This window comes from Athene cunicularia (genome assembly GCF_003259725.1).
Source record: "Athene cunicularia isolate RWA chromosome 7 unlocalized genomic scaffold, athCun1 chr7_part1, whole genome shotgun sequence".
Classification (NCBI taxonomy): domain Eukaryota; kingdom Metazoa; phylum Chordata; class Aves; order Strigiformes; family Strigidae; genus Athene; species Athene cunicularia.
Window position 1 is genome coordinate 24,370,396 of NW_020799107.1, and position 13,026 is coordinate 24,383,421.

The window sequence follows — 13,026 nt, forward strand, 5'->3', positions numbered from 1 at the left end:
ACCTATATATGTAACTACTTCTGGAGTGTGCAGTCCTAGACCACCGAGGGCATTGGCACCTTTACTGCAAAACAGATGAGACCATCTCGAATCTCTCCTCGTGAGCAGCTGTCTGCCTGTTTCTGGAGCTCTGCAGGTAAGGTATTGCGTTTCTTTAATTCAGGTCACATTAATAAGAAAGCTCTAATTTCAAAATTTCAGAATAAACTTATATGTTTGCACAGAATTCCAAAATTAAATTTTCTATTTTCTATTTATATTTTCTGTGTGCTAGGTATGTTTTGCATTTTTAAGTAAACAAATACAACTTGGTTTGGAGTAATACAGTAAATATTTCATCTGTTTCCCAAATATGGTGGAGGGGTGTTATCCAGGAAAAAAAAAAAAAATCATTATTTAAAACGTTCCTGGGATTGTTACATCTTTATATACACCTCTAGTATATGAATCAGGAAATTATCATTGTCACTGTATTGACATAAGTTTTAAGGTAGAGACAAAAAATAAATGCATCTATATATCATAATGTCATGGTTTATTTTCCTTAGTAAATTAAAATTTCAGTTGTTGGGTTTTGTTTGGGGTTTGGGTTTGGTTTTCATTTGGTTTTTGTTTTTTAAGAATGGAGCTTTTTAATAAATAAAAATTAGAATATATACTTTTGAGTAGTAGATCTCCCCAGGTAATCTGTTAATTATGATTTCCAACACTGTAATTAATCATTTGACTGCAATTCAGTTTTGAATGAAGTTTCTGAGAAAGAGCTTCCCAAAATACACATCTGTAAGTGGCATAAGTGCAGCATGTTATGGACATATAAATCCAGTGCATCAGCCATGCCTGATCAAAAGTTTATGCTGATAATCAGTGTGTATATGGGTCTTATTTATTTTGGGGCCTTAATAGAAAAATTCAGAAGTCTAATCTGCTTTTTATATCTTATTTAGGGTCTTCTTGGGGACTCCACCCACAGGCATGTCAAGAGCTCAGTCTCTGCTCTGGTTTTACAATTTAACTGGAATAGACGCCCTGACTTCAAAGTGTCACTGCAGCAAGATGGCTCTTCAGATGTCAGCTGAGACAAACAGGTAATTTTTCATGTTCTAGATATGGCAGAGGGAAGAAATACAGCTTCTGGTCCTCACACCTGAAGATAAAAGAAATGAGAAACTCCCACCATGTTCCCAGGGCAGTCTAAGATGTATATGGCCTTTTACCCTTTCCTTGGAAGTAATTTATACTGTCACCACTGGAAACAGGTCATTTCAATACATAGGGTCATCACCCCTTTCCCCCTGGAAAGAGCAGCTTTCAGTGTTCCTAGAAGGCATCATCTGGGGATGTCACAAAAACTTACTAGTTGGATTCTTTCAAGATACAGTAGGTAGATATCCTGGAGATTCAGTGTAATAAATCTGTACTTAGGTGTGACTGAATGCATCTTCTTGACAGCTCATGACCACTGCTGAAGCAACTTCAAAATACTTCCTTTCCTAAGGGAGACTCTACTCGTGCTAATTCACAAAATTTTCTAGGTTAGGAAGAAAGGCTCTGGTTGACAAAGGAGTCAGTGGCTGCCCAGTCTGCCTACTCTCCTCAGGTGTGAATTAGAGTACTATAGTATACACCTGACAGCTGAGAGTGTATCAGTGAAAAGCTATTAACTTCCATTAAAAAAAAAACAAAAAAGCACCCACTGAATTTTACGTATTTGGGTTTTATACCCCCTGACTGAGGAAAAGGAACATCTAATAAAACACGCAGCCACACTTACAGCTTAATGCCACACTTCATGGAAGATAGACAATGCATTTTTCTTGTCCCCAAGACATTTGGCCCTTGGATGAACATGGAGCAATGGGATAGAGAAGACATACAAGGTTTTATGAGTATAGCAGAAGCTGTAGCTTGAAGAAATATGAGGGAGGAAAGAGAGAGCATTTGGCAATGAGAATAATAAAATGCTCCAGCTGGCAAATATTAAAACATCCAGATATCATGTTAGAATCAGTATGAATTTAGATTACACGGTATGGGAGAAGTCATGAGAGACTTGCGTGAGAAAGAATCGGATGGCACAACTGGAAAGACTGTCAGTAATGACTAGAGGAAAAACTGAGTACAAAAAGGATCTTTTATAGGGAAGATGAATTTACACAGTCAGGTGAAAGATGGTTGCATAAAAACAGATGATACAATTGCATAGCTGGAATAGATTGCATAGAGAGGAATAGCTGGGTTTTAGTCTGGCAAGGAAAACAAAGGTGTCAGGCGGGCAAACAGTAATAATAACCGTGATGGTTCACAATAACCTTGATGCCAACAGTTACTGGGCTGCACCATCAGATGGAAAAAAACCAAACCCACATAATTTCAATATATAAAGGAGACAGAAAGCATATGAGTAACTTTACACATACACATTGTTGCTCCAAATTCAAATGGAATTACTCATGTGAATAAAACTAGTGATATGCATGAGCCTGCACAATGTAGCCTAGATACCAGAGCAAAAGAAGGACCAACTCTTTTGTTAGGAGCCTGAAAAAATGTTTTGCAAGCTGTTTTCATATTCAGGCTCCGAATGACAGGGTCCATTTTTGACTGGAGGCTGGCTTTCTGAAAAATCCTCACTCCCAGCTAACGAGGTCCAGTATTCATCCCAAGCCAGATGCACTGTCTTGGGTTTTGGATGGTTGCATTTCTTTGTTTGTCTTTTGCTCGGTAGAAGGCATTTTGTTGCTTTATGCTCTTTGATTGTGGAAAAGGGGATGAGCAAAAGGAGGGTGGCGAAATCTCCCAAACTGCAAGTGAGGAAACGAGAGCTCCGGCTTTGGCCCTAGCATTAAAAAAAAAAAAAAAAAAAAAAAGCCAACACAAAAAAACAAACCCAAACCCCAAAACAAACCCACACATTTTTCATAAAAAGAACTCTGAGATCATTAGCTAACATTTGGAAGTCCCTCAAATTAACATGCGTGAAGGACTGTGGCCAAACTCCCACTGGCTCCCATAAAAGCAGTAATCAGTCCTTCAAGCAAGATTCTCTACAAAATAACACCCAGAAGCCCCTGCAGAAGGGATTGCCAATCTCACCATCTGACTAGATTAAAAACAGCAGTAACAATGTGATAATTGACAGGAGAAACTTCCCTGACAAGGAATGAATCAGTGTTTATTTTTAGCCTTTTTCCCAAACGCGTTATTTAAACAAAAGATTAACTAATTATTTCCGTCGTTATATTGTCCACGCTAGAAACAGGAGGTGGCAGATCCTTATGTATCTGCAGGGAGCACTTTGTTTTGGCTCATCCTTTGAGGTCTACACCCTGGACAAATGTGATTGTGCCAGTTGTCCTTTCATTTCTAGTCCAATCAAATATGAAAAGTATCAAGGTTTCACTAAATTTAGACAACACCCCAATCGATATTTTTAATTTCCTAAATAGCAAGCCACAAAAAAGGTTTCAGAAAATGCAAATTGTGATTTTTCTCTGTACCCCACCTTTGCTCCAAAGCTTCACTTGGACCAGTCAGTATTAATCCTGTCATTGCAATTGCTGCAGCAGCCTTTTGCAATGACAGAGCACTTGCATTCCAAGAAGATAAGGTTGCTCTACCTGGGCACAGGAGCCAGCAATAAAATCTTGTCTAGGAGAAGGCAGCTCACCTGAGAAAAGACTGTCAAAAGATGTGTCCCATTTTATGCAAGGAAACAGTGTCAGTCCCCAAAATACCAAATAATATCTATTTTTCTGATAATAAGCTTTTGGGTTCTGCTTTGTTTTGAAGAGGGTGCTTCAATTTTTTTCTTAAGTTTTGACTGAATTGTGGATTGCAGCATGGGTTTGATTAGCATAAAAGGAATCAAACTTCTTTGAAAATGTCTGAGGACAGGGGTTTTTTTTGGCTTACCTGCTATGGAACTAATAAACTTAAATGACCCTTTGTTTCATTTTACCACATATCTGTAATATGAGAATTGCTACAAACATACAAGGAGCTGATTTACTGGTCTCTTACTTCTCATAGCCTCAAAGCAATTGTACCACACTAAATTCATAGGTCAAATCATATTAGTTGTACTCCTGAAGAATAAGCCTAATTTTCAGCATTCAAGTAATTATTCTTCAATGGAAAATGTTTGTGTAGAATTTCTTTTCCACACTCCTTAATATTTCAGATAATTTTGAATATGACTACTTAGGCTAAGCCAATTCTAGGTAAAATAGTTTATTTGTGCCATTTTAATGCATACCTGATCATTCTTGAACAGAGTGAAATATGAAGTAAAAGTAGTAGATGACCACAGAAATAATGGAAAATTATCGGTTCCTTTATATGCATACAGCCCACTGGTCTCTTACAGAGGTTAGAGGGAGAAACTCCACTGTTGTATTGCTCATAGGAGCAAGTTGGATCTTTGGTGTATCACCTCACGTGTGAGTGCAAGAGATGCATAAAAATAGAATCTTACCTAGAAATGAATGTATCCTTTCTTCTGTTTCTACATCTCCTGAAGAGACTATTGCAGAAATAGCTACTCACTGAGATGAGGTCTGTACCTTGCAAGTATGTACCTGCAAATATTATCTGCAGTGGTGACCCCACAACCTCAGATAATTTAATTTCTGTTTAGAAGTAAGATGAATGTAGAACACTAACAGGAACATTGGACAAAATTATTTAATCTGTGGGCAATCAGGCCAAACAAATCCATGTATCATTCATAATTGCTCTTATGTGTCTGCATTGCAAGAGATACGGTTAACTACAAAGGAAGACATTACAGATGGGGGGGAGAGGGTGAGACAGAGAATAAGGTAGATCACTAAAATCTGCATGAAATACTTGGGCGTTTAACCATAATTTACTTTGTTGGCTACAGGCCAAGTCCAAAAAGTAAGGGTTCAGGGCAGAATTTGAACTCCTAAAACTAAAACAGAGATAGTGGAAAAAAAAAACAAAACAGTGAGCTGTGTCTGACCTTGCATCATGCCTAAATTCCCAAGGCACCTTACATGTTTTTACATAAGCTACTCTGCTGTATAGAGAGTCTCTGTAATTGCCCAGATCTGCACCTGTTCAACAGGGCTAAGCAGCTTGGCACTCATTCGTATCTCAACTCAGTCAGGAACTAAAAAATGTGTGTTACTCCATTCAAGTTCCCAGAGTGGCTCAGTTCAAGAGGTGATCTTCAAACCCCTCTAATGGATGCCGGTGGGACTGAGTCTTCACAACTGCATCTATATTTTGTTCTCTCTAAAAAGACATTTTTATGATATACTTGAGCAGGTAAAGCATTTATCCTGGAAGTGGAAGGTCTGAGTTCATGGCCTGTTCTTCACAGATCAGAGATATCAGTAGTCACATTGATGTATGGATGCATAACTAGTCACCTGAAATCTGCCTCAAAGCTTGATCACTCTCACTCTCAACTCCATCCCCTGCACAGTACACGTCTGTGTGGGAAGCTCTGTCCAAGGATGCTCAGATTAGCACTGAGGTGTTCCTATCAGAACTAAGTAATGCTGTGCCATCAGAAGGGGCTAAAAAGTAGCAGAGTTCATTAGCTGAGATGAGACATATGTTACGATGGTGGTACATACTGCTTCTGAGTCTAGCTAGCCCAGGAGCCTCCCACTTCAGTATGTTCCTACTCTTAAGCAAGCAACAATCTACATTCATCGTCTAAACTACGTCAATATGGAAAAGAGATTTAAAAAAAAAAAAAAAAAAAAAAAAAAAAAAAAAAGGAAAGAGAGAGATATGTTATTGATCTTTAACGGAAGTGTTTCAGCCTGACATGAGCTACTCGGGAGTTTGGAGTTGCAGCTATCAGATTGGTATGTATAACCAGTACCGGCTACTAGTCAACTCTCCGGGAATGGCTTCGGCAAATACAGATTTCGGAATTACCGCTGGATGGCACTCTTGTGCCACAGAGTGCGTAGCTGTATGTGATTTTATTTGGCTGTAAATACAGACATCTTTTAAAGAAAAAGAACCCAACTTCACGTCTTCCTTATACCATCATAAATTTGGAGTGGCTTCACGTAAAGCATTCAGTTTAATTTACGGTTGCACCACCATAACTTGGAGAAGAACACGAACCAGATGTTGAGAAGCGATATTTTGGCTATTCTTGCTATTGAACAATTCATGAAACTCAAATGCAAGGAACAGGCATAGAGGCTGTGTCCATGAAAGACCAAGAGCACCCAGCTTCAGTTTTTGTGTGTGGTTACAAGCTACACTAAATTCTAATAATCGACCCTAATGCTTTTTTACATGCCAGTTTTTTTACCCTTAAGGCTGCTCTATTATACACACTATTCTATAAAGATACAAGAAAATTTTTCTATGACTGGCTGTAAAACAAGATGATATCTTCATTCCAGAAGCAAACATTTGAAGTCTTTGTTTTATAACTTCCAGCCTAAATATTTAAAATGTTTGGAAAATATTTCAGTCATTTCTAATGCCAAATATTATGCTTTTATTTTTAAATATCTGAAAAATGGCTAATTATTTTAACATAGAATAAACATTCTGAAAAAGTCAATATTTTTTTTCAGAAATTATTTAGGTTTTTGAGAAGAAATCAATTTTGGACTAAATTTGCATTTTAAAAAGTGGTGATTATCTCAGCTGTCTAGTGAAATAGAATCAGATCCACAATAACTCTTTAATAAAGATAACACATTTGGCTTAATGTACTGTACATGTGTTATGTATCAATGCAGTGTATGGGAAAATACCAAGAAGTTTCTGCAAATACATCTTAACACCAGGGAAATATCTTAATTAAATTTGTGCTTCTGCTCCTTTTCTGTTGGTATAGATGGTGACACCTCTCACCCGTGTAAATAGCTTCAGTTCCCACAACCCCAAAGCTGTACAGTACTCTGAATATTAGGAATGTCTGACAAGTTCAAGAACTCTTTCAGCAAAGTCATCTCCACCTTCACTTCCACCAAAACTAACAGGAGAGCTAGTCATCAGTTTAAGCTGAGGCTTTTTCTATTCTGGGACAGGTTAGCGTATCTCTGGTTTCAGCCAGGGAAGGAAGTGCTTAGAGTGTTTTATCACAGACAGCTCTTGTGACTTACTTGGCATAACTGGAAGAAGGAAATTGTGACAATATGGGCTAAAGCTTATTCTTGGGAAATGCATAGTTCCATGGACTTGGGATCTTTAATGTATGTTCTAGTTATCTCTGGTATGCTGTCACTTCAGTTCTCTATTTGTAACATGGGAATAATATCTCACTAATTCTGTGATGCTTGACAGAAGAGTTCTTCTGTGTGTGCTGAATTTACTCAGAGGCAAATCTGGCAGGCTCAGGGTAAGAATGTTTCAGCATACGTTTCCTGCCCTCCCTGGTTTGGGCTTATTCTGAGGGTCACCATGGCCCTAGCGTAATTTGGTCACTTTAGGAAGATGCTCTAAGTTAAGAATTGGCTGTTGTGGCTGAATAACACAACCACCTGAATCTATTCAGAGAATAGGATGGAAGCTATTGTCTTCTCACACTTCTTCCCTTCCATCCATTTTATGGTGGGACTTACAGCATCCACAGTTGACAGGATGGTCTGCAATTACCCTATAAACAACCTGTGTCTCCTCCCACTTTCTTTTATGTACCGTCATCATTTACTGAATAGCTGGTAGTTAACCTAATTTTAAAAATCTATTTTATGGTAATACCCCGGGGCTTTGCTCTTATTTCTAGATTCTTTGTGCTAGCTGTTGTAGATACTGGTAGTTGAGAACTGAGATCCAGGGAAACCAAGTGATTTGCCCAAGGTCACATGCTAAATTTGTGGCAGTGCTAATCTACCCAATCATCTAAGGCATGGAGGCACCAATGCATGTTCTAGTGTATGTATCAGCCACAGGAATGCTAAACTGGGAAAATTCATTTGGAAAAATAAAAGGGAAAAAAAAGAAAAAGGCATACTTGAAACTTGCAAGAAATTTCTGCTTTCCCATTCTTCGAATACTTTAGAAATACATAAGCTCTTGGGATCTGCATTTTAAAAGGTTGTTTCATACTGGAATAACATCTGTTAAATGTAGCCAAGGAACATCTGGCTTTCTGTTCCTGGAACCCTGAGCTGAGGTGACTGTTCTCCTATCAGCTGTGCCTTGTAGTGAAATAGGTCATTCTGTTCTCTCCATTTCTTAGTTCTCAGTTTCCTATTAAAAAGATGGCCAACAATGAGAGTAAGCAGGAGGAGAAAGGAGATTCTGTGTAATGTAATTACCCTGTGAAAAAAATTGTAACATTTAGCTTCAGACTAAGATAACTGGTGAGAGCAGAGCTATTAAGCATTAGAAAGGGATTATATGGAACTGTAAGGTTTATTAGCCCCCAAATGATTTATCTTGCACTAGTGGAAATAACAATCTGATACAAATCCCACTGAAAACAATGAAAATCTCACATTGTGGTCACTGGGATCTGGATTTGACCCTGTCAGGTATCACTGATATCACCGGTAAGATGGCCTAGTGGAAGCTGATCACTGGTACACAGTATATCAATTGCAAGATTGTCATTAACTACCACCTCAGCAGCTCTAGCCAATGCAGCAATTGAGGGGCCAGAAGTGGTGGATGCAGTGCATACACCATCTCTTCAACAATTGCTCACTCCAGTGGAGTTAATCTGAGGTCAGATGGGAGGGAGAACCAGAAGAAGAGTTCAAAGGCCTCAAGTAGAGAAAACCATAAAATATTGTGTAAGTTTTAGTTCTTACATTCCCAGCTTGGATAATGTCTTGGACAAACAAATACATTCTTGAGAACTGCATAATTTTTTTTCCTTTGATTTTTTAAGAACAGGATCGAGATTCATAAAGGCATCTAGATGCTTATGCTTCCCCTGAAATCATCAGGCATTAAAAGCATAAATAACACTGAGAACATGCACCATGATCTGGTATTTAATTAGCAATGAAAATCTGTATCATTCAGCCAGTGGCATTAAAATTAGGAGACTAGTAACAGTGAGGTGGCAGAACCCTCTGTATGTATCCTTATTGAAAAATGGCAGCACCCTTGTTTTTCAGGACAACTGGGAAAAGAAATGCCGTGGCCTTCAGACATGAACCTTTTGGTGACGCATAAAGGCCAAAAGGCCTTCAGAGTCCTGTTTCTTATACAAATGTAGTTTGCCACCACTCACATGGCTTGAAAAGCAAAACTAATCTGGAGGAAGGGTTTCTCCATTTTTTTCTTTAGCTGTGACCTTTCCCTTCCCAGTCTATAGATTTACAATACAAGGAATTGAGTCCTAATCTGAGGAAGAGTTTCCAAAACAGAATTAGAGATGCAGCGCTTTGTGTGGCAGGGTCTTGCAAAGTGCTGATGATATAAATTAAGTAATGGGGGTCAGGTCTGTGTGCACAGAGGAAACTTGCTAAAGGCAGATAGGGTACAGGAAGGTAAAAGGGAGTTGTACAGCTCGTAGGCAGTTGCAGGCAGCTTCCTGACACTATTTACTTGGTGAAACATTTTGTTTTCTTCAGAGCAGTGATTGCCTTCTCTTTCACAGTCACCAGTATAAGTCAAAAGTCTTTATTGGTATCACGTCTGGTTTACAGTGCCCAGCGTTCACAGTCTGATACTGAAATGACCATTCCCCAGTAAGTCTGTAATTATCTAAATCCACATAGTGATGTGGTCCACCCATACCCCAACTACACTACAGTCAAATGCATGCTTTAAATAAATAAGATCTAGTCTGGCTGCCAAGGAAGGCTGCACCATTTTACTTCATCTGATCTAGTGGAAGGTTTTACAACCTGATCTAGTGTAAGGTCTCCCTGCCCATGGCAGGGGAGATGGAACTAGATGATCTTTAAGGTTCCTTTCCAATCCAAACCATTCCTTAATAGCAAAAAAAAAGTCGGTAACAACATATGTATATGGAAAATGCTGTTGTCAATTAATAGTTGGGAATGGAATGACCCAGTTTACTTTGTGGTCCATGGGTTTGTAGCCTGTTTTGCTCAATGTCATCTACATCTGCTGTCTTCAGCCTCACCTGATTTCTATATTTGCCATATATACACTTTGTCCAAACACAGTTACATTTGTTGTGTTTGGCACATCAGTATTTGGAATTGTCATGATTTATAGAATCACACTCAGTGGTGTGATTCAAAGGACCCTCATTTATTACAGAAAAACCCTGCATGCTGTGAGCACAAACATGCTTCTACACTGCTTGAGTTCCAGCTTAGTCCCTCTGATGTAATCATGGATTTGCCCTTATCTGGAGCTTTATGTAGGAACGAGGGACATCTAGTGGCTTAGTAGAATATAGCAAATTAAGATGTTGCTCTCAAAAAGGTAATTGTTGTGCAAAGTAGACAATTCAGTGAAAATTAGACTAAATTAAAGATTTTCTCAGTGGTTGAAGTGCAGTTTGAATATAAGAAATGACTTTATCTAAGAGTCGAATAATCTGTGTGAATTTTGATTAATTTTACTGAATATTGATTTTTCATATATAATGAATATTATTTTTGATTGATGAATTTTATTTTTGTGTTTCTGTCTTCTTGTGAAAAGGCGAGCTGCCTTTGAAACTTACACAGGTTAAAATGTATTTGCTACCTATTTTCAGGAGGACATAACATCCTCTTTCATTAGGTGAAGCTGGGGTACGGGATAGGTAGATAAGAAACAGGACAAATCACAGAACACTGCATATACATTTTTTTCTTCCCCCAAATGAACACATTTATTTTATGCATGGTAATTCAGGACATGATTAATTAGACTAGGTGATACCTGATAACTTACAATGACTAATAACAACTGTGAAAAGCAGTTAAATAGAGAACTTTCTCTGTAATGTGTTTCCTATTTTAATAAATAATGACTTTCTTTAACAAGTAACCCACTGTGAGTCATGTTTTCCTCTCTCTCCTTTGTTCTTATCCTAATCAATAACTACGTGGCATCCCAATAGCTTTTATTACGAAAGATGAGATGCACATCGGAGAAGTAAAACTATCTGCATTGAATTATAAGCCGGTTTTGTATTTTGAGCCTGTGTTTGTATTAGGTTTGCTATTCTGTCTTTTTCTAGTCCATACAGAAAGTCAAGATAGACTATGTTAGTCTATTATGCTGCTCAGACCAGGGACAGTGCTTGACCTCTCCTGGAATAATGAAAATTGAGACCAACATCAGGTAGTCAAGGGCTGCCACCTCTGAATGTCTCTCATTCCCATCCTAACCCTACAAAACAACAAATTCAATTTATTCAGACAGAGCTGGAGTATTTTGGCTGGAGCATATGACTAAATGAGGCAGCCTACATATAAAAAGGGAAACTTATTTGCAAATGAGATCAAATCATTGCCAAATATTAAAAAAAATAATCTGGAGAGAGCAACAGGAGGTATTTTGTCTCACCTGAGATGCTGATACAATCTGGAAGCCACAGGAGTGAGATCAGACTGAGAAAAGACGAATCACTTGTTATTTTGCAAAGATATGTAACTCAGGAGGGTTTTTTAAGAATAAGAAGTGATGATAAAGAGAATCCTTTGCTAAACAAGTGGATTTTTCTTCCCTTTCCCTCTGAACAGTCTAAACTAGAAGCTTGTAGGCCTTGGTGAAACTAAGAAAACTATGAATAGAAAAGCAAAGGGTTCTCTCATTCTGACACACCAGGTTCAGCTCCATATCCTATGCCAGGGTTCAGAGAGGGATTCTCAGCCAGTGTATGTGCCATTAAAATGTTATAGGAACAGTTATTTAAACACTGCTCAGACTGCATTAGGGGCTTGCATCCAGTGGTTTCAGGCTGATGTTGTGGGGAACTGAATTTACAGAGTTTATTGCTTCATCAAGGTACACTGGAAGCAGAAACTTTATTAAGGTCCTACGATTAATGAGTAGTGAACACAATGAGTACATGCTAGCCCCCAGATCATAAAACTATTTCTTTAGAGAGAGGTATTAGCAGCCTTTATTTATGTGCTAGAGTTTGCAGGTTTTAAATTCCTAAAGTTTTAGGTGCACAAGCAGGTACAAAGTTATATTGTTGAGGTCCCATTTATCTCCAGATTTGTTTCAGCAATAGCTCATCGTAGAGAGAAGTTGCAGTGAAGAGAGTTTCCAGAGGATTTTTCTGTTTGGACCTCTTGTGAAGGCTATATTTAGTATGTGAACACAGGTATACCAAAACCCTATTGCTAACCACATTCAGACTGCATTTACCAGTGTTAGGGAAAAATTAACTGAATTTGTTTTATCTGGAAAATAATTAAGTCTATTTCAGACACTTCTGGGAAAGAATGGCAAAGCCAGGGTACACCTGACCATATGAAGTACCCTGATGCAAGTATTGTCAACTACCCAAATGAAGAAAAAGAAGCTGGTTGGCTTTTTAACCAATATTTATTGACTGAGAAGTAATGACTTCTTAAATCTCTACTTACATTTGCCACTGCGAGGCTCTGGTTACCACATTCCCACTTTACTGATTAATAGGGCCGTACCAAATGAATCTAAAGTTACATGAACTTTAGACTGAATAATTTCCCTTGTGAAAAGATCTAGGAAAAGTTATCAATCCTCTACTGACCCAAGATTAGGTGAAGAGAGCATACGTTGGGGAAAGGTTGAAGTATGCTTTGCACAGATCGTTAGCAGAAAGGGTAAATGGGAGAGCTGAGACTCAGCACCTGACATCCTTCAACCGTAAGGTCTGTTACAATGCTGGAAATCAGCCTAGGACTCCTCTGCTCTTACTTCTGTTGGTGTTGGAGTGCCAACAGCAAAAAAGCTATGACTATACAACTCAGGCTTCCACTCGGGCTGCCCTAGTGCTTTGCCCCTGGCCTTATGCAGGGATGGGTACATATTTATTAACTAGTACGGGCAGACACAAATTTCCATTGACTAATCTTCCTCTGGCAAGGTGAGTCATCATATAGAGAAAGTTGTTTCTGCTTGTTCGCTGTTCAGATTATAATCCAGTCAGAGCTCCAAAATAGG